This window comes from Mytilus edulis, chromosome 1, assembly GCF_963676685.1.
Source record: "Mytilus edulis chromosome 1, xbMytEdul2.2, whole genome shotgun sequence".
Lineage (NCBI taxonomy): Eukaryota > Metazoa > Mollusca > Bivalvia > Mytilida > Mytilidae > Mytilus > Mytilus edulis.
This window is the reverse complement of record NC_092344.1, coordinates 74837341-74861466: the sequence shown is the minus strand read 5'-3', so window position 1 is coordinate 74861466 and position 24126 is coordinate 74837341.

Sequence of the window (24126 nt, the reverse complement as noted above, 5' to 3'; positions counted from 1 at the left end):
CCAAAAAGGGGTCTTACCGGACCTACTCCTTTGTAAAAATGACCACATTATAGATATTCATGTCAACTCCGAAGTGTTGACTTCTGGGCTGGTGATACCCTCGGGGACAGAACGTCAATCATAAAAGATTTATGTTACATTTATTAGGATCCAGCAGACAAACTCTGCAAACATACACTGACATACAACATAACGGACTAAAACTTTAAAACAATCATACAAATATATCTAACAAAGACTACAACTTAAAAGGTAATGATGGTTAATTTAAAGTTTTAATCATTGACAGTACATACCGTATACAGTATACACTTTCTTGATAAATTACAAAAAAAATAGATATAAAAGCAATATACGTTTCCCTTTCGTTTGATGTGTTGCGCTTCTGATTTTGCGGTTATAATCATCTTTGGAGTTTTTCTTTTTTGTTATGTTACTTTTCACATATTACATCACCATATTTATGGTAGAAACGTTATGACAATTCCCGGGGCATTTATCAATATCACGAAAATGTGTAGCTGCGCGTCAGGAGAAGTCAGATGAGTAATATTTTCACTGTTCTTAGTTTAATGTTAGTAGTTTAGAAATTGATTTTGTAATTAAAACAAAACATAAAGTCAACAATTAAATTAAATGGTAAATCATTCTATATTTATTGTCTACTCAATGTCTATATCTAATGGCATAATATTCTTAATTGAGCGTCATGTTAATCCTAGTGGGATTTTAAACGCGTTTTTTCATAGTTGTAAAGGTATGTTTATCCTTTGAAAAGTTATATTGAGTACTACGATTACGTGCAAAATCTCAGATTAGATACATTTATCATTCATAAGGAATTCAATGTATTGCTCTTTATAAATGCCAATAACAGACTAACTCTGTAAATAATCAAGAACATGAACGGAATACTTTGCTTTATTCTTTATATTTGATATTAACTATGAGTGTGGGAAACACACAGCTGTTATTCTTAAGGTGAGTTTTAAAAAAAATATATATATTTTAACTGTCGCATTTCAAAATGTGAGACCAAAGGCTGCAAAACATGTGCTATTTTAATTACAGATGCTGAATTCACTAGCAATTTGACCAAGAAGTCATATTTTACCAGAAGTTACGATGATCTGAATTGTAAATCGATAAATGTCGTCTACGGATTAGAGTGCAACCTTTGCGGATTGGTATACGTCGGTGAAACGAAAGAAAGGCTAAACAAACGTATGTGCGGTCATAGATCAGACATTAACCTCAATGCTAACGACATTCTATACCAGCATTTCAATCAGCCCGATCATTCCATCGTTTCTATGACAGTTCGCATTATCGAAAAGATATACCATAGCTCTAACAATCCTAATCTTTCAACGACTCTCCATAGACAAAAAAAGACTACTGGATTAGACAATTGGGAACTGCAACACCGTATGGCTGCAATGACAAAATTGATGGTATAGGTATTCTATCTAGTCCTTCTTGATGAATATTTTCAACTCGACTCCTCGACATAGACGTAGTCATGGTCATCGTCATTATAAATCACCTTCTCTGCATGATGTCTCTATTAATGACTTGCTGTCATTCATACAAAAGCCATTAGGTATTCATCACATTCGCAAGAAATTTTATTCATTATCCCTTTCAAAACTTCATTCTCTGTTCAATTTATGTTTGGAATCCACTGTTACAAACCCTCATTCAAACCAATACAAACTTCAAGCTATTATTTCAGATATTGCAAGTCACAGACTTTTCAAGCCAGTTCGCATTGGAAAAGATGAAAAAGAGAAAAGATCTTTTCTAAATCTTTCCTTTGCCAACAAAGGTCTCGATGGCGTCAACCTAGGCAATATCCTTCATCATAAATTAGTTCAATCGAAAATACCTCCTTATTTCAAAGACTCAAAGACCAGTCTGTACCAATAATTTCTTATACCTATACCAAACCTATTGCAACTAAAATTTTCAATTACAAACGCGTTTTGCAGAATCTCGATATTGACGACTTCAAGTCTAAACCTCCTGATTGCACTTGTGCTAGTTCCCAATTCATATATAATCCTGCTGGCCACGTTTATACCGGTGACCTTAACATTGTTAATAACACTTCTCTACGAAATGTGTTATCGAAAGGTCCGAAATATCGTGAGCCTAAATCCATCAATTGGAAATACAACTTTAAAATTTTGATGGACTCAGTCGAGGATTATGCCAGGCAATGGGCTAAACGTGAAAAGGAAGACGTAGACACTCTATCCGAATGGATTAAGGCAGTGAGGTCGTTAATACAAATCAGAATCAAGAAACTGAATGGGTACATCAATGCCCATGCTACGTCAATCTTTAAAGACCCAAATGTTGCTAAACACTTATCCGATCTCCATGATAAATATGTTGTTGTCCCCGCAGACAAAGCCCCAAATAACATCGTTTTTGTCTGTAAAAGTCACTACATTAATTGCTTGATAAATGAATTAGGTATAGACAATTCACTTGGAAAATCAACATATACCCTCACGACACTTACCAAAGAGGAAATCCTGGATAATCATAGGTCTGTTCTTTGTTCCTTTGGTATTTCAACCAAAGATGAAGAACTGGATCTTCCATCACTGTATTGGATACCTAAACTACACAAGTGTCCTTACAAACAACGGTATATTGCTGGGTCATCCAAGTGCTCCACGAAACTTCTTTCTAAATTATTAACATCTATTTTATCAGCAATCAAAGACGGACTTCAAAGTTATTGTGAAACTGCCTATTCTAGAGGTGGCGTGAATCAGATGTGGATACTTAAAAATTCCAAAGATCTTTTAGAGTACATACAATCTAACTCTCTTTCATCTTGTAACAGTATTAAAACATTTGACTTTTCTACTCTTTACACAAGTATTCCACATTCCAAACTAAAAGACAAATTGAAAGAGTTGGTATTACTTTGCTTCATAAAAAAGAATGGCCAACGTAGATACAAATATCTTGTCTTAGGGAGGGATAAATCATATTTTGTAAAGAATCACTCTGATTCAAACAAAAAATTCTCTGAAACCGATATTATCAAGATGCTTGATTTCTTGATTGACAATTTATTTGTATCGTTCGGAGGACGTGTTTTTCAACAGACTGTCGGCATCCCAATGGGAACAAACTGTGCCCCTCTACTTGCCGACTTGTTTCTTTATTATTATGAGGCTGACTTCATGCAGGAACTTCTTTGGAAGAAAGATAAGAAGTTAGCAATATCCTTTAACTCTACTTTCCGCTATATAGATGACGTTCTTTCACTAAACAATTCAAAATTTGGTGACTATGTGGAACGCATCTATCCCATCGAATTGGAGATAAAGGATACTACAGATACAGTTAAGTCGGCTTCATATCTTAACTTACATCTAGAAATTGACAATGAGGGTCGGTTGAAAACAAAACTTTACGACAAAAGAGATGATTTCAGCTTTCCAATTGTGAACTTTCCATTTCTAAGTAGCAACATTCCAGCAGCACCTGCATACCGGGTATATATCTCCCAATTGATACTATATTCCCGTGCTTGCATTTCCTATCATGATTTTCTTCACAAGGAAGCTATTAAACCAAGAGTTCCAAATGGTGAAGTTGAAATTATCCCTTCGTTAATTTTACGGACGCCATCACGAGTTGGTTGACCGTTATGGAATAACCGTTTCACAAAAGATATCAGATATGTTCCTTACGTCGTAATTACAATCCCCTTCCCTTTCACGAATATGACCTACCGAATAAGACTATTTACCGGATTTGTAATCACATAAGCAACACGACGGGTGCCACATGTGGAGCATAAACAGTTCGAGAAACCTTTTGTTTTAGATTTATGAGTTTGACTGTCCCTTTGGTATCTTTCGTCCCTCTTTTAAGATACGTCTTTTTTCAATGTTTTTGTTTTAAACGTATTTGACAACATTTTCTGTAGTAGGTTAACACCAGGAATTATGTTCAACATGTATACAAAAAGAAGATGGGGTATGATTGCCAATAAAACAACTCTCCACAATAGACCAGAATGACATATAAATTAACAATTATATGTCATCGTACGGCCTTCAACAATGAGCAAATCCTATATCGCATAGTCAGCTATATCCATTTATATCATTTCTTGTTTTGACGTATTATTTTGTATTCTTATCATATCAGTCTGTATTTGTGTTATATATTTTAAATTTGTGTCATTTTATTTTGTACTTGTGTAATGTAGTTTTTTATTTGAAAATTTGTGTCATCTTGAAAAAGTACGACCACTCAAAACCGACACCTTATGCTTTTTTTTTTGTCTGATAAAATATACTAATATACAAAGGATACAAACAAAGTACAGACAAACCCAAAATATATCTGACATGCCCGATATCCTGCTGATGTTTGGTTAAAGAGTGCAGCAGTAATATGTATTCATAGTCTTGACAATGAAAAGTAAGAGGTCATACTATTCCTTTAATTCATTAAAACGAAATGCCAAGAATATTTACCAAATTTTGGCATTCGAAAAGGATCTTAGAGAAAAACATTTAAAACAAGATAAACAAATGAAAAAAGAATTAAAATATAGTTAGTTGTAATTATCAAAATGAAAATGACACTTGAAATTATCTGCTTCAAAAGTGCTTTACTGGTTTAACCTTTTTTACGCCAACATTACAAAACCTTAAGTTAAGTACCTATAAGTACACGTTCGCCTGAAAATGTATATGATCCAAAAGTACCTACACATTTACATATTCTTTTGAGTTAAATTTTGCAGGAGGAAATTGGAGACTTTGTACATGTATTCTTGTTTATAATTTCTCTCTATATATTAATTACAAAATTCACTGAAGTTATGTTATAAAGGATATTTTTTTACTATCAAAGCACTAACTACAGAGCTTCTGATACCCTCGGTGACTAGCAGACCTATGATTTAAACCAAGAGTTCCTAATGATGAAGTTAAAATCATCCTTTCGTTAATTTTATGGACGCCATCATGAGTTCATTGACCATTATGGATTATTCGTTTCACAGAATATAGCTGACATGTTCCTAATGTCTTAACTACAATCCGAGGAGTTCTGGATTTATCTTATCGTTTTCTTATCCATTTTACATGCGTTTAATTCTTACAGGCTGTTGAATGCTACACCTCGAACATATTTGTTTATCCTGTGTGAAACTATCTTGGTTACCCGTATTACGTGCAAACTATCAGATAAAACGGATTGATCTTCAAACGGAAATGCTTTTTGCGTCATGGTTCTTCATAAATGTCCATAATAAAAGCAATTTTATAGTAAACAACAATATGAATTATATACCGCTTTATTCTGTTTAGATGAAATAAGTCATGGTAAACAGACAGCTGTCATTCTTTAAGGCGCAATTAGTTCTAAAATAAACATTAAAGGAGGATACTTATTAATGAGGTATTTGACTTAAAATTTATATGGCAAAATGTGGACTTTTGAATTTTGTTTGTTTTATTTAAACGAACAGAATGTCATTTGTTTTGTTATTGATTTCAGATACTAGTACTAATGTTAAGCACAAAAACCAACTTTACAAATAATTTGATAATACGATATTCACATTTATACCGTACTAAGTACCAACATGATGATATATTGCTTTTCCAATAAAAACGAGCGAACATGTATGGTCATTCCAATGCAAGTATAAATTGTTATGAGCTGATACGGAAGTCCGACAGAAAAAACATATCTCTATCGATGCTCGCAAAAAAAACCCAACACATTAAAACATTTTGTGCATCCCAAGTACTTTTCTAGATCTAATGTGTGATCAGGAACGACAAAATCTAAATTTCAACCGGATGACACCTTGCTAACAAACCATACCATGAGTTTTCACTACGATAGGTGTATTTTAACCAGGGGATGACAAGTGGACAATCAGTAATGAAAAGTCGAAGGAACAAACAAAACGACTGAATAATAATGCGGGGAAAAAATAAATAACTGAACAACACGATTCTACATAAATTGAAGGAATACCTCAGATGATCCGGACGAGTAAACCCCAGAGTTTTGTTATATACTTGGGACGACGGCTGTACTACATGGATCATAGTATTAAAAATATTAAATCAAGTTATACATAGAATTTGATAAATCCAATCGAGAAAAACAAACTCTATTTTGACGTTGTTTTATCTTAAATGTTTCATGTTTCTTTTTCTTGACTTTTCAGTGTTAGATATCTCCTGTTTACGCCTTGAAAACCGTTGGTCGTATTTAAATTCTTTATGACTTATTGTCTTTCGTATATTAATTTGTGAATTTCCAATGACATTAAAAAAGGAACAACTTGAAAGCAGACGGTCAAATGAAAATAGTTAGATACTCTATTCCATGTGTATTTTATTTGCTTAAGAACTAATTCATGGAAGCCATAGATTTGTTGGAAATTTAGACATGGCCTGGGACGTTATATTCGAATTTTATCCTGAACGTTAGCGAGGGATAAAATTAACGAATTTTACGGCCCAGGCCATGTGTATAAATTTCCAACAAATCTATGGCTTCCATGAATTATTTCGATTCTAATAGGAGAAATACGTTCATTCAAATACTGAAGCGAGGGTGAGTATGCCGTGTGTGTAGCTGTTCTTTTTACTCCATGTTAGATAAAGCTTAAATATTCTCATAAATCTTAAGCTTGCATTGATGTTTTCGTTAATAACCGCTCGAAAAAAATTGTTTAATTCTCAAACCCAATATTTCCGATTTTTAATTAACATGTTGCTCGTAAGCTACCGTCAAATCCAAAATTGACATTTCGTAACGAAGGAGCTGCCATGTTTACTCACTGAAATCAAATGCAATAGAATAGAAAACAAAACAAAACAAAACCTTCCTCAGAATTCCATTTTAATACAATATTATACGAACTTCGATGGTTACAAAAAAGTTGAAATTTTTGTGACATTGACTAAATATTGTTTATATACTGCAACTTAAATTAGTATATTGATAGTTTTAAAAATCGTAACATAAATATCAAGCTTATTTTCATCCCTTAATGAATCCCTCATTGTAAAGAAAGTGTTCCATGATGAAATGTACATTGCACAAAATATAGCTATGTTACTATATTTAGGAAATAAACAAAACTAGTTGCAATATATTAATTCTTTTTATGATGCATCCGAGTACTAATAAAAGTTCTTTTGTCTTTTGTTTTATTACAATTTCTAAAACAATAAAATTGGCAAAGCGTTTGCAAAGTAGGTTCAAATACATGTGGATTTACGTGGGAGGTATATTGTAACATCCATTATTATGTATATCTCTGAGTCTGCGCTAAGTATAGATATATCGAGAATTTTCACACAGTGTTGTTTACAAAGCGAAAGAAGCACGTCATATTAGCAAAAGTAATAGAAATAACGGTTTTAACGATTAACTGCGTCTATTAAATTTGTTTAACTCTAATCAAATAACGAATATGAATCATGAATACGCATAAGTCGTTGATTTATATGAATAACTGGATACCAGATATTTCTCTGCTTACTTTAAAATCTGATTTCGTAATGAAGGTGTGAGGAAATAATCGTTTTGCATGACACGGCATTAATTGATTTATATTCATATTACTTAGCTGTATCTCCGGATATCTATGTATAGTAGTATCTTGTTTTGTTTTGCTTCCTCATGGTCGTTACCTTGATATTAATAAGCAATACACAGCAATAAAAAATGTTTTAACAAAATATGTCAATACACTGTATTGTCATCAACCATTCAGGTCGGATCACGAGGCCACTACCCCTAAATTGGAGTAATTTGAAAAGCAAAAGACAAAATAAGGCAACAATACAAAGAGATAATAATCGTTTGTTTACAATCTTTTGACATAAACAGTTCGAGAAACCTTTTGTTTAGTTTTGTATAACTTTTAATATCGAGCAAACATCGTTGGTAACATGGATGTCAATATGTACAGCTGCAATCCTATCACGGCAGGATTCAAAACATCACAGGATATAATCGAACATCAAATTATGTTCAAATTTGACATCCGGAACATAAAAAAAAATGTTCGATTCATTTTTTCTTTGCGTTGTTACGGTTTTGTCGTTCTACGTCTTTGTGCTGATTTATATTGATACAATTTATGTTCATAGTTACATTGTATTGTATTGCTGTTTGATTAGATGTGTCGATTGTGGAACGTTATATTGCACGTGTTAACAAAACAACCCTATTAAGAATAAAATACTCAAAACAAACAAAAAAACTATAAATATTGGACATAAATACAAGAAGATAATTGTCAATAATGAGAAAGCTACGTAATTTGTATGCATATGTATTGACAAATATTATCAATAAAAAGCTTTCAAAATATGAATTGCTTTTATGTAGCTACTTGTATGATGAGTTTAATTTTTTCGACTACACGGACAAAGAACTATTACGATTATTGAAGAAAACTTTTGTAATCTGGAACCCCGATTTTTATTTACGGTTTCGAAGGTTAAAGCAGCCCAGTAGTCAGTATGTCTGTGGTGTTAGCATGAATTAGCATTGTCATGGTAATGATTATAAATGAACTGTTTACAAAACTACATTTTTTCAAAATAGTTTGGATGTTCTTCCCCAGGAATAGATCACATAAGCTGTACTTTGAAAAACCTTTCTGAATTATAAGTCTTCAACTTTATACTTCATATGGACCTTTTTCTTTGAAACGTCACTGGTGAGTCTTTTGTCAACAAAACCCCGCCTGACGTATACATTTTGATTTTGGTATATATGATGATCAAAACAATAATTACGTCAGCGAAAGGGTTAATTAACCATCAAACATATGACATTCTAACCGCAATAAAGTTTATTTCAAACAACGTGATAATGTTTATTTAAACCAACGACAAAACTTATTCTTTTAATATTTTCTAACTTTCTTCTCCTCATATTATATAAAAACAAAATAATTAAAGCAAATTGACAGTGCTTCTCATCATGCAAAGACGACTGCAGAAGACGAACAAGACATGCAGTGGCAGATTCAATGTACTAATTCGTACCTTTATTTTTTATTGAAAACATAATTCTCGTTTCTATCATCTGTCCTAATTTAAAACAATAAGTAAGTCAGCGTATTGTGAACATAAATGACATATGAAAGTGTAATACATTTTTTTTTATAGCGAAATTTATATGAGTCTATAATTGTGAAATCATTATGAAAATGCCTATGCCAATCACATTATGTCATTTCTGCATTTGTTAATTATATAGAAATAAGAAGATGTGATATGAGTGCCAATGAGACAACCTGCCATCAAAGTCAAAATGCGTAAAACGTTAAAAACCATATGTAAAAATACGACATTCTACACGGAGCTTTTGCTCACATCAAACAGTTACCTATAAAGATTCCCAAAATGACTAGTTCATGCAGTGTTAAACAATTCTAAAAGTAATCCTTAACTCTACCCGAAGTCAATCAAAAATTCATATTAACAAAAACGAGTCAATTTACACTGAAAGAATTAGTTTTATTGATATAATATAAACACAATATTAATTAAAAAAAGGGGGAGATGTAAAACAATACCAGAAAGACAACTTTAACCTCAGACAAAATAGCGTAAGATAAAATACACAGGTAAATGTAATAATTTTGTTGTTAGGAGTACACGTAGAACGGAAATATTTATAATTAAATACATAAATGTGTTGTTCATAGTACGAGATTAGAATTGAAAATTTATCAACAGGTATACATGGATACTCGATCCTAATCTGGATTTGTTAAATGTTGTGCTTATTGTACTGAAACAGGTTATCTGAAAGTAAAGAACCAATGCACATGGCGTTCCAATACATTTTAAAACCTGACTACATCTCATCTTTGCGCAAATTGACACGAAAGTTATAATTACCAATTATTGATTAAAAGTACTATGCTGGAGAATAATTGATCAAACATTAGGCAAACTATGATTCAATATACACAATTATGTTTTATTGAAATAAAGACCACGAATTTAAGCCTAAATGACAAGCTTGCTTGTGCAATTGATACGAAGGAAAAATTCCTCAATATTCATGCAATTACCTTTTATTGTATGACAAAACATATATTTGAAAGTACGGAAACAAAATATTTTTTTAACTTCATAATTCTCGAGTGATGTTGTATTGGCTGCATAGCCGGGTACCGTCCTAATATTGAGTTGCAATACATTGAATTGATATATAAACATACATGTTTATATACTATTCATTGTAACATAGGTTTTAATATTGCATGATTTCCTGTTTATCGCAAATTCGATTACCTATTTGACCTTCTGTATGAGTTTATTCCTATACCACGAACTATTCCCGTTTTCTAATTCATTCACCAAAGCGATAATAGTTAGTTCATTAAAATCACATGTACTGTAACAATGAAATCGCACAAAATTAATATAATGATCTTTTTTTCAAAGGAACAATGAGCTATTGTCAGTGTTATACTGCAAGTTTCCTTACCATGCACTTATTAATTAACTAAGTAGGTAAGCACGACTATCAATCATCTTGTTCTTCGTAAGTATTAATAAAAGATTCTTTTTTTTACGCTAAAACATAAAATGATTTTCTACAGTGTTCATAAAACTGGATTATCAATAATTGATTTAGGATTATGTTTGAAAAATAAATCAAGCACTACGCAATCTATTCAAGAAGTACAAGACTCAATTTAATTGAAATAACAACCATGAATTCACGCCTTAATGACAATCCTTTAACGTTATCCAATATTAGAACTAAGTTAACTGTAGCACTTTCTCTTAACAACATGTTTTCGTATCCTTTATTTCCTTTATCCTGCTTCTTGTTGTTGATCAATAATATTTTAATTAATTTCGTCTGAATTTAACGGAAGGTGAAATTTTGTTCAGAAATAAAGTTTGTATGTTTTGTTTACTTTAAGGTTTTTGTAATGTTATACGGAAAGGATCATATTGAAGTCTGTTCCGTAGCAAAAACAAGATGACGAACAGAAAAGGAATAGCAACTTTTAACCGTTACATATATCTTGACTCCCCCAAATGCTGGCAAACTGATGACAATTTAGAATGTCATTTTAAATCTGATTAATTTACTTATTAGGCTAATACTTGATATGAACATCAATTCTAGTGTTAAGGCATTTTTTTCAATAAACATGTATTTTAAAGCAACTCTCAATTAATAATTATAATCCCATATTTTAACACATTTTTTTTTCATTGCTTAAATTTTAACATCAAATCCACAATTGACATGTAACTTAGATTATGCTGTCTTATTGAATTGTAGGAGTCTAAAAATTATCCAGTGATACAATTTAATATTACATAATTCATCTCATTTGTTAAAATAACCCAAACTTGTGATACAGTTACAGGGGAGATGATGGCGTGGCTTACGTAAAACGTTGTTTTTCGCCAATTCAAACTTTGACATATCGAGAACAGATACATACTCGACTGATTTTTGTTATCACTGAGACATAATTAACTCCGAAACGAGTTCATAGACCCTTTAATAAACAGAATTGTTAGTACATGTATAAGTTTCGACCCCAGTTATATTGTTAAACAACACATACAGGTTAATTTAATTACATTTCTGATTTGCTTCGGTGTAAAATAGCTTGTATGCAAATTTTTCGTAAAAATTCACCGTGATATCAGAACTGTACCGTATGCCTTTAAATCACACATGTAACGGAATAACCTTTAGTTTAAGAGGTTGTATATGAATGTAATTTTGCCTTCATGCTGTTTATGAGTTTATTTATATTATGAAATTATCCAAAAATAATCGTCGCAGATATCTATTTTAATGTATCCGCTACGCGCCGACGGTAAATTGTATTTGCAAACGGTAAATATCCAATTGATCGTCAATGCAAAACTTTTATCTTTAAATTTGGTCCTTTTGTGTTTAGATGTGAAAATGAAGGGTAATTGTCAATATTTAGATCTCTCTGACACTACATTCACTTCTTTCAAATCATTCGAGCAATTCATAACAATTCCACCAAATACATTACTGGTATCAAAATAAAAAGATGAAAACATTTTGAAAGGAATACATAAGTTTACAAACACTATATATTTACAAACAATATATTGTTTTACAAAATATATGATTTAACCTTTGACAACTTTAAACTAAAGAAATTGATTAGAGAAAAACATTTGTTACACTTTATTCCTTGCCGTTCGTTTGTGTAATACGGTTTGTATTTTTTTATTTATTTATTCCTTTTATTGCAATGAACTGACCTACTTTATCTTCATATTTACACAATGTTGCGGTTTCATTTAGCACAATGATATTTCTATTATAATCATAGTATTGCTTATAAAAAGACATATCACTCCTTTTTGCAATTAAATCGATGTCTATATTGTGACAATTATACAAACATATTGCTTTGCACCAGGAAGAGGGCCATATATAAACATTCTTACATCAAAAGGAGCGCTTCATAATTATTTTACTGGTTTTTTTTCTTCAATTATTTAAACATCTTTATTAGTTGAAAGATAATAAATCACCTGATTGAAGTGCCTTATAAGTGATCTTCATTTGATGTATTTATTTATTTTCTTTTTCCACATTTTATCCTAAGTTCTAGATTAAGAAATAGTTTAATAAACTAAGTTTACTTAATAAAAATAGCCTGTAGCTGAAAAATACATATTAAATAATCCTTTTAAATGTGAGAAATAGTTTGTCTGCTCCCTTTGCTTCTTATTCAAGGACACTTCATATAGCATTGTACGTACTATCCATATTATAGCAAAATAGTTATATTTTATCTTTAGTTAAATCATTAGTGGCCTTCTAAAGAGATTCGAGTAATGTTTTGGTGTGATGAGTCTGTGTCTAATTGACAATACTGGTAATCATACAAAACTCCAAGCAAGTTCGTTCAAAAGGAATAAGTCCATAAACACTACCAATGCCAAAATAAAACTCTATCAATTAACAGAAAAAGTTAAAAAAAAAAACAGCTGCCGTTACTGCCATGGTAATAGGTATTTTCCGAAATGAATGGTTATTCATCTAGTGAAACCTACCGCCTGTTTCCCATTCGTTTGATGTGTATAAGCTGTCGATTTTGCCCTTTGATAAAGTACTTTCTGATTAGAATTTTCTTTAGAGTTCGTTATTTTTTGTAATTTACTTGGTGTAGGACAGTTGTTTATAGGTTCGATTTATTGACAAAGTTTGGTGACCGAACCAAACATGTAGACAATGGTAATGTGAAAATAACTGGGATTTAGCATCAAAAACAGGGTAAACATACATCATAGACATACAACACAGCGGATCAAAAATTTCAAACAAAAACATTCAATGTTATAAAAAAGTGGCGTGAAAGCAAGTATTTATCCATAAGAAAGGTCCTTATTCATTATTGTTGTTTAATAGAACTATTTGAAAGACTACTTTAATGTTGTTCAATTATTGTGTCTTTTTTTATAATGCAAGAAGTATCAAATTGCCTATTAATATCATCACTCTGCATAAACGGCTGTGGGTAACTTAAGTTACCCAGTTACCCTCAGCCCAAGATGGAGCCGCCTTGCGTCGGTTAGGGACTTCTTTTCTATAGAATAACAATACCATTAATGCATCATTTAAACCACTGAATTGAAAAATTGAATTTATCGTTTAGGGAAACCACAAAATAAAGGTAACAGTAGTATACCGCTGTTCAAAACTCATAAATGCATCGACAAAAAAAAACCAAATTGGGGTAACAAACTAAAACCGAGGGATTTAATATAAGAGGAGGACAACGACACAACACTAAAATGTAAAACACACAGAAACGGACCAAGCCTCAGACAAAATCCCACGAGAATAACAAATATAACATCAAAATTAAATACATGAATTTGGGATAGACAAGTACCGTGACACGTCTTATCGCAATGTGAATTTACACTAAAAAATAAGAGAAAACAAACGACGCAACGTTAAAATGTGACACACACAGAAACGAACAATAATATAATAACGGCCATATTCCTGACTTGGTACAGGACATTTTTAAAGGAAAAAAGGGTGGGTTGAACCTGGTTTTGTGGCATGCCAAACCTCGCACATTAATGACAATGTTAAATATAACATTGAAATGACAACATAATATTATAGGAGAACGTATTAGACAAAGAAACACATGATTAATAGATAACAAAAAGCATCAGGTTTAAAATTCAATACCATGAAAACGCGGCTCGTCCACAAAAGATTGACCAGTGACGCCCAGATATAAAAGATTGAAAGTTTAAAAAAGTACAAAGTTGTACAGCACTGAATATCAAAAGTTGAAAAAGGTTGTGTCAAATACGGCTATGTTTTTATGCTTGAGATTAGAACATCCTTATTATTTAGAACAATTAATGCTTTTGCAAACAGTAAATTTTATCAAATGAATATAAAAGATATACATAATGAAACTGAAGTAATAACTAATTACATAAAACAAAACCCGAATACATAAGGCAAAGACCAACAGAGAATAGACAAACCCGACTCAGTCCAGGCCTCAACTCAATAAATCATAAAAATGACGTCAAATACGATGGTGAAAAGGCACAAAAATTACGTCACATTTGAATTTATGAAATTTCTGAAACAGCACAAATATGACGTCACATAAGAAAAACTATATCTCAAAAGTAAGATAGAATTAGGATTGATTTAAATTATATAATAGAACTAAATACTGATATTACATTTAAATACAATGCAATACTAATTAATAGCAATTAACTATAATATATATATATGTTCAGTTTGTTATGAATCCAACTTCAAACGTAAATTATCGTACAGATTACGTTGAACAAAATTAAATCTAATAAAGGAAGGCGGTGATTAATTTTTCTTTCCATAACACATAAATATAATATATAAGACATCGACACATTTGAAAAAATACTATGAGAATTACAAATATAACATTAAACATTTAAACTAAATACATGAATTTGGGATAGACAAGTACCGTAACACGTCTTGTAGTAATGCGAATTCATACTCAGCAAAACAGTCACAATCGGGAATAATTCACGTTTGGTAATTAAAAGATTAGACGACATAATGACAAACCACATTCTACCATGTGGTAAAAATGTCCTTAGCTAGTTTGGTCAAAGACACATCGTATGGATCCACCAATTCGTGATGTTGTCCATAAAATTTACGGAGTGTCAATTTTAATCTGTCCTCCTCATAACTTTATTGGAGCAATAGAGCCTAAACTTAACAGTTGATTAAATTCTACAAAATAAACGATCACAGCACGATTTGAAAAAAAACCCACTTAGGCTGTCCGTAACTTCAAAACAATTTGTCCGTTACTTTTTTCATTATACCAGTAGGGATGTCCGTAACTTTCAAAGAATCGACATACGTGGATGTAATGTTTTAACTTATGATAGAGATTGCATCGAATACATAATCAAAAATGAAGTAGATTTCTAGTATGATATAATTCATTGTATCGATGGAAGACATTGTTCGTTATATTGTATAAAAATTCCCATGACAATTATGAAAGGTTCAGCCAAAAACGAGTATATTCAAAAGACATTCATTTCCATTAATTTTAAAAAAAAATCACTTAATTTTTAAGTCCAATGATTCGATTAGAATTTAGTGGCCTGTTGCATTCGATGCTCGAAAGATTTAACTTTAAAGATTTGCAGTAAATGAGAAGAAAGGACTTTTGTAAAAATGAATAAACCTAGTTTTACAGTTAGCTGCCTATTTCACTTGTATGTAAGTTGCATTAAATTTCATTAAATTGAACAAAACTAAAAGACACAATAGGTAAAAGTCTGTGACAATAAAAAGAATAGAGCAGTCAACATAGTGTAACAATTAGAAATAGTATATGAAAATATAAATAACTAAGACATCAGGGTAATTTAATAGTATAACAATCCCTGATAACTTATAAAAATAATAAAACATACTAGGAAACATATTCAAAAGATTATTCATCAAAGAGTATTCACCAAAATACACATAAAAAAGAAACAGAGGTGAAAGTAAACCGTAAACAGATAATTAAACTCAAACATTTAAAGAGTATGACAAAGCCATGATCCGAAGCGAAAAAACGTCGATAAGAGCCACATTAGTGAATAAAAGTTCAAACCATAACCAGGATCGAGTACCACAAACCCAACATAAAACTTCCGTTGTGTAAGTATGATGCGTTAATAAAATCACATTTGGTGGTGAATGAGCAATATAAACGGCCGTATAGGTTACAAATCAGGGGTTTATGATGTTTATTGTCCTTTAATTGTTGTTCAAAATGAAAACTCTTAAAATTTTAAATCAAAAGTTACCCACATCTGAAAATAAAGTTACGAACAGTCTGCTTAGTTTCGATCAAAAATTAAAGTTACGGACGTCTTATGCTTTTTTTTTCAAAGTTGGACTTGCGCTTAAGTGATTTCTTAATTAACAAACTTCTGGTAATTGTTAGTGATTTCTTTATTCAATAATCCTATAAATATTTACATTCTGCATGAAAAACGTCGCAAACGGTAGATTTTGTATGAATTAAATATCAACGAGTTTGAAGTCCGCCATCCTGGGCTGTGGGTAACTTAAGTTACCCCCAGTCGTTTAAGCACAGTGATTATGGAGCAGTCTGTAAATGTTTTTGTTTGCATTTAAGATCTCGATAATGTGTTTTGGTCATTGCAAACATGCATTTTCTTTTCTTATTTTACGACAAACTATTACACGATCGTTGCAATCCAGGACGGCATGATATCATTTCAGAATGTTTAGAACCTACAGTATCTTTTCGGTAAATGCAATGGTTATTTGATATGGTATTGATTGTCAATGCTATGTTTGTTAATCAGGTATTTTTTTTTATCTTTTATAATGGTATCATAAAATTAAATGTTCTTCCTGTACTGAGTTTTATTACACAACTTTTAATGTGTGTTTTTTTTTAAATTTTTGACGCACTATAATCTATATTGGTATTGAAGGCAAAACTACTTAATGGATTAGTAATCTAATCTGTTGAAAACGAACTGGCAAAATAAGAAAAAAAAACACAACCAAAAGACATCCAAGAAGGCTCTCCATTCCAGGCTATCGTCATTAGTTGCGTTTTGTGATTGGCGATGGTATTTTTGCCATTTCGTTGTCCATTCGTTCCATGTGTTTGAGCTTTTGATTTTGCCATTTGATGAGGGACTTGTGGTTTCTCTTCGAAGTTTTGTGACATTCCTTTATGATCATATTATTGATATATGTAATAACATAAAATCAACACTTTATAATTTACATACGTCCAAAGCGCTCACTAAGTCGAAAAAGATATTGAACGCCACTGATGTACAGAGCCAAACAGTCAACTTTGTTAGAGGGGGTTGACATATCATTTCTCAATTTTTCAACGAACAAATTAAGAAAATTTTCTTATAAATGGCACTGCTGGTGTAGTTTTAATTCCCCGAGGGTATCAACAGCCCAGAAGTCAGCTTTTGTACTGACATGAATTAACATTGATATGGTCATATTTATAAATTAACTGTTCACAAAACTTTTGAATTTTTGAAATACCAAGGCTTTTCCTCCTCAGGACTAGATTACTTTAGCTGTAATTAGTAAAATTTTAGGAATTTTGGTCCTCAATGCTCTTCACTTCGTACTTTACTTAGCCTTTTTACCTCTTTTGGATTCGAGCGTCAATGATTAGTATTTTAATTTGTAAACGAATGCGCGTCTGGCGTAAATAAACTATTTAATCCTACTAGTATCTATAATGAGTTTATTTATGTTACTTCGACTCAGAGGCTGATTGTCCACAATCATTATATCGTTCGTGTAAATAAGAGAAAACAAAACTCTATAAAGTTGATGCGTCCGAAGCGCTAAGGTTATGTAGTCTTCTTGTATTTGCATTTAATTTTGCTACTGGGTGTCGTTAATCAGTAAATTTTAATAAAGTATAAATATTTGCAATATCCTTTATATAACCATCTGAAATTTCAATAATGTTTTACTTCCTATCAAAATGTTTCATATCAGAAATAAGGAAATGAAACAATTATGCATCCGAAACTTTAAGTGTACCGGTAATATAATTTACTAAAATATGTACAATATCATGATAACGGAAACGTTTTTATGTTACACAATTGTCATAGGGAATTCCCGTAATTGCGTAATGAAGTTTATAAAGGAAGAAAACAAATTAAATACAACGAACATGATTCCCCGCAAATCCTTAGTTTTAAGCAATGATAACGAAGCATTTTTTCTTCAAAGAAATGTCTGATATATTTTGAACGCTTTTAAAACAAACTAACTTTACAGATTTCCACGAAAAAGGTCTAAAAAATAATGAGGGATAGTCACCATTTTTTAAATCGAATTGAGAAAGGAAATGGTGAATATGTCAAAGCGACAACCACCCGACCATAGAGCAAACAACAGCCGAAGGCAACCAATGGGTCTTCAATGTAGCGAGAATTCTCGCACCCGTAGGTGTCCTTCAGCTGGCCCCTAAAATATGCATAATAGTACAGTGATAATGGACGTCATACTAAACTCCGAATTATACACAAGAAACTAAAATTTAAAATCATACAAGACTAACAAAGGCCAGAGGCTCCTGACTTGGGACAGGCGCAAAATTGCGGCGGGGTTAAACATGTTTATGAGATCTCAACCCTCCCCCTATACCTCTAGCCAATGTAGAGAAGTAAAACAATAACAATACGCACATTAAAATTCAGTTCAAGAGAAGTCCGAGTCTGATGTCAAAAGATGTAACAAAAGAAAATAAATAAAATGACAATAATACATGAATAACAACAGACTACTAGCAGTTAACTGACATGCCAGCTCCAGACCTCAATTAAACTGATTGAAAGATTATGTCTTCATCATATGAATATCAGGTACAATCCCTCCCGTTAGGGGTTTAGTATCATACTATCATAAAATATATGAGAAGAACATAACCCGTGTCATGCCAACAACTGTTTTTTTAGAAATAAATGTGTTTAGTTCCGATGCAAAGACCCTATCAGTGAATCAATGTTAAAGCCAAAATATGCAATCTTTAATGACCTGACAACAGTATCGTAACTATATCCCCTTTTAATAAGTCTATTTAAAGGTTTTGTTAGTTTCTGAGGAGTATACTGACATTTTTGTGCTTTATAAAGAATATTTCCATAAAATTTTGGATGTGAAATACCTGAACGTATAAGATGTCTGCATGTTGAGTTATATTTACGAATTATTTCCTTATACCGGTGATAAAATTTAGTAAATGTTTTGACCAGTTTGTGATATCGAAAACCCTGGTGTAATAATTTTTCAGTAATACATAAATTTCTCTCGCTAAAATCTAATACATTGTTACATACACGAGCGAATCGTACAAGTTGAGATATATAAACACCATAAGATGGTGACAAGGGAACGTCACCATCTAAAAATGGATAATTAACAATAGGAAATGAAAAATCATCTCTTTTATCATAAATTTTTGTATTAAGCTTCCCGTTTATGATATAGATATCAAGATCGAGGAAAGGGCAGTGGTCATTGTTATCATTAGCTTTATTTAAAGTAAGTTCTACAGGATAAATTTCTTTAGTATACATACTGAAGTCGTCATTATTTAGAGCCAATATATCATCCAAATATCTAAAAGTATTGTTAAATTTTTGTATCAAATGTTGTTTTGATGGGTCTTTGCTAATTTTAGTCATAAATTGTAACTCATAACAATACAAAAACAGGTCCGCAATAAGTGGTGCACAGTTAGTCCCCATTGGAATTCCAATAACTTGACGATATACGGAATCTCCAAAGCGAACAAAAATGTTATCAAGTAAAAATTCAAGTGCATAAATAGTATCAAAGCATGTCCAATTGACATAGTTCTTTTGTTTATTGCTACTAAAAAATGATCTAAAAGAGTTTGAACATATGTACTCGCATTCCGACTTTTTAAATGCCCAGTTAATTAGGGATGTGAATTTTTTCTTAATAAGAATATGAGGCAAAGTGGTATATAGGGTAGAAAAATCAAAACTTTGAACAGATTTAAAATCACCAATATATGCATGCAATTTATCAAGTACTTCCAACGAGTTTTTGACACTCCAAAAGTAATTAATTCCACTATTTTCAAAGGCCTTATTTGAACAATTTATTATCAGGTTTTTTATTGTACCAAGTGTACTAGTAAGTAAAACAGACAATTTAGTAGTTGAACAATGGCTGGAAGATGAAATAAATCTATATTTGTAAGTTTTTTTGTGCAGCTTCGGAAGCCAGTACATAGTTGGGACTTTCATTGTGTTTGGTTCTGCTTGTAAAGAAGTAGCTAAAAGTTTATGTTTGTTACAGATGTCGTTTTCTGAAAATGAAGTCAGTTGGAATGTTGGTGAATTCGTGATTTCCTTTTGCAGAACCTCTATATAAAATTTACGTCAAACAATAATGATATTATTAGCAGCTTTATCAGCCGGGACAAAAACAAATTCCTTGGCTAGTTCTGATAGTTTATTTTTGATACGCGAAATAGGGTTTTTATAGTTTTTGTTGAGGGTAAAATGTTCTTTAAAATGTTGTATTCGAATATCAACTATCTTCATTACTGAATTAAAAAAAGAGTCCAAAGATTTTTTGTCAGCTTTTTCCCGTTTTACCCATTTCAAACAGTAGGCGCGGAGTGAGTCGTTGATGATATTACGACACTCATTCCAGTTAATAGTTGACGGGGGACGATATTTAGGTCCTTTACTGAGGAATGATTTTAACTCTCGGTCGCGAACGATGTTAAGGTCTCCTGTTATAACATGGGAAATTGGTCCATAGGTGTATTCTGAATTACTGCAATTACACGACATAGGTGTATTTTCAGTGATATTTACATCTTTACACAATTGGCTATAATTAAACACATATTTTCGGGTAGATTTCTTGTAAATATAACAAATGAGAGGGAGTTCAGTATTATCAAAATATCCAGGAATTTGGTCTTTAACAGAATGGTCGTTAAAAATACCGGCAATATTTACAAAATCAAAACCTTTATTGACATACTTTATTTTAATAAAATGTTTTTTATGATCTTCAGGGCGATCAATTTTTGGAAACAGTTTAGAATAACAATATGCCATTATAATTTGGACAATTTCATACTTAGGACTGTAATATGAAATTGTGTTGCAATCCTCTAAAATTTTATTTAATTTATTTATAGGTAAAGAACAAAGCTTGGTTAACAGATAATGTCTGCCGTTGTTTTTTGAAATGGAAATTAGGTCCGAAATATTTGTATGGTTGGTCCGAAATTTTCTTTGATTGCGATTTTTTCTGCGTCCATGAGAACGATTTTTACGAACAGTTTTAGAAACTATATCCAAAATGTTAACAGAATCGGTTCTTGATATATTGCCAATTCCCATGATATTATCATTAAGACCGAGAGGGTAGACTGTCTGTAATTTTTTAATCCAATTTAATTCATTTATTTTTCGTGATCGTACAAACTTGGAATGAGATTCACCAGGCTGCTTATTTACTACTTCTAAAGGTTGAACTGTTAAATATTTAATAGGATGACTGTGCTTCTTAAGATGTTGATAAATGATACTTTTGAATTTATTGGGTCTTTTAAAACGATACAGGTGTTCTTGCGTGCGTTTAGATAAATATCGCCCAGTTTCACCTACGTACTGAATACCGCATCCCGGTTTGTTTCATGTGAGTAAATAAATAATACTGTTTGTTTTTCAAGTAATATCAGTTTCAAAATTTAGAGAAAATGTGCGACCATTAAATGTGGACCTTACTGTATTGTTGGTGGAAAGACGGGGACACGTAAGTCATTTTTTGGCATGACACTTATCGATAGAAGGGTAACCACGATTTTTATTGTTAAAAACGTTAGCTATAGTAGTATTTTTAGATAAGCGATTCTGAAGATTGAGACGTGTAGATACCCTTTGAACGAGTTTAGTATTTAATATTTTTCCATTTCTAAGCTTCATATTTGTTTTGTGGTATGTAGATTTATTACAAAGGAGCAAAGACTGGCGTCCAGAATATGAACCATCACACAGTAGATTAAATTGTGTAAAAATGATAAAACTGTTCGGCTCAAGACGTCAAATGCTTATTGTCATAAGTTACCCGACAAATTTAACAAAAGATAGGGTATATCAGGGTAGCGACTGACGTCTGACTAAATAGATGAATGGGGCTGAATATTAAAATACTACTTTTTGATAGATATTCCTAAAGTAATGAACATAGAGAAGTTCTCGCTCGGACACACACTCCATAATCTAGTATAATATAAGAGCATAAACCTTAAGCACGGGGAGGCACTCTACTGTCTCCACACGGCACTAAAGACAAACTCTGTAAAAAATAGAATTGAGAAAGGAAATGGTGAATATGTCAAAGCGACAACCACCCGACCATAGAGCAAACAACAGCCGAAGGCAACCAATGGGTCTTCAATGTAGCGAGAATTCCCGCACCCGTAGGTGTCCTTCAGCTGGCCCCTAAAATATGCATAATAGTACAGTGATAATGGACGTCATACTAAACTCCGAATTATACACAAGAAACTAAAATTTAAAATCATACAAGACTAACAAAGGCCAGAGGCTCCTGACTTGGGACAGGCGCAAAATTGCGGCGGGGTTAAACATGTTTATGAGATCTCAACCCTCCCCCTATACCTCTAGCCAATGTAGAGAAGTAAAACAATAACAATACGCACATTAAAATTCAGTTCAAGAGAAGTCCGAGTCTGATGTCAAAAGATGTAACAAAAGAAAATAAATAAAATGACAATAATACATGAATAACAACAGACTACTAGCAGTTAACTGACATGCCAGCTCCAGACCTCAATTAAACTGATTGAAAGATTATGTCTTCATCATATGAATATCAGGTACAATCCCTCCCGTTAGGGGTTTAGTATCATACTATCATAAAATATATGAGAAGAACATAACCCGTGTCATGCCAACAACTGTTTTTTTTAGAAATAAATGTGTTTAGTTCCGATGCAAAGACCCTATCAGTGAATCAATGTTAAAGCCAAAATATGCAATCTTTAATGACCTGACAACAGTATCGTAACTATATCCCCTTTTAATAAGTCTATTTAAAGGTTTTGTTAGTTTCTGAGGAGTATACTGACATTTTTGTGCTTTATAAAGAATATTTCCATAAAATTTTGGATGTGAAATACCTGAACGTATAAGATGTCTGCATGTTGAGTTATATTTACGAATTATTTCCTTATACCGGTGATAAAATTTAGTAAATGTTTTGACCAGTTTGTGATATCGAAAACCCTGGTGTAATAATTTTTCAGTAATACATAAATTTCTCTCGCTAAAATCTAATACATTGTTACATACACGAGCGAATCGTACAAGTTGAGATATATAAACACCATAAGATGGTGACAAGGGAACGTCACCATCTAAAAATGGATAATTAACAATAGGAAATGAAAAATCATCTCTTTTATCATAAATTTTTGTATTAAGCTTCCCGTTTATGATATAGATATCAAGATCGAGGAAAGGGCAGTGGTCATTGTTATCATTAGCTTTATTTAAAGTAAGTTCTACAGGATAAATTTCTTTAGTATACATACTGAAGTCGTCATTATTTAGAGCCAATATATCATCCAAATATCTAAAAGTATTGTTAAATTTTTGTATCAAATGTTGTTTTGATGGGTCTTTGCTAATTTTAGTCATAAATTGTAACTCATAACAATACAAAAACAGGTCCGCAATAAGTGGTGCACAGTTAGTCCCCATTGGAATTCCAATAACTTGACGATATACGGAATCTCCAAAGCGAACAAAAATGTTATCAAGTAAAAATTCAAGTGCATAAATAGTATCAAAGCATGTCCAATTGACATAGTTCTTTTGTTTATTGCTACTAAAAAATGATCTAAAAGAGTTTGAACATATGTACTCGCATTCCGACTTTTTAAATGCCCAGTTAATTAGGGATGTGAATTTTTTC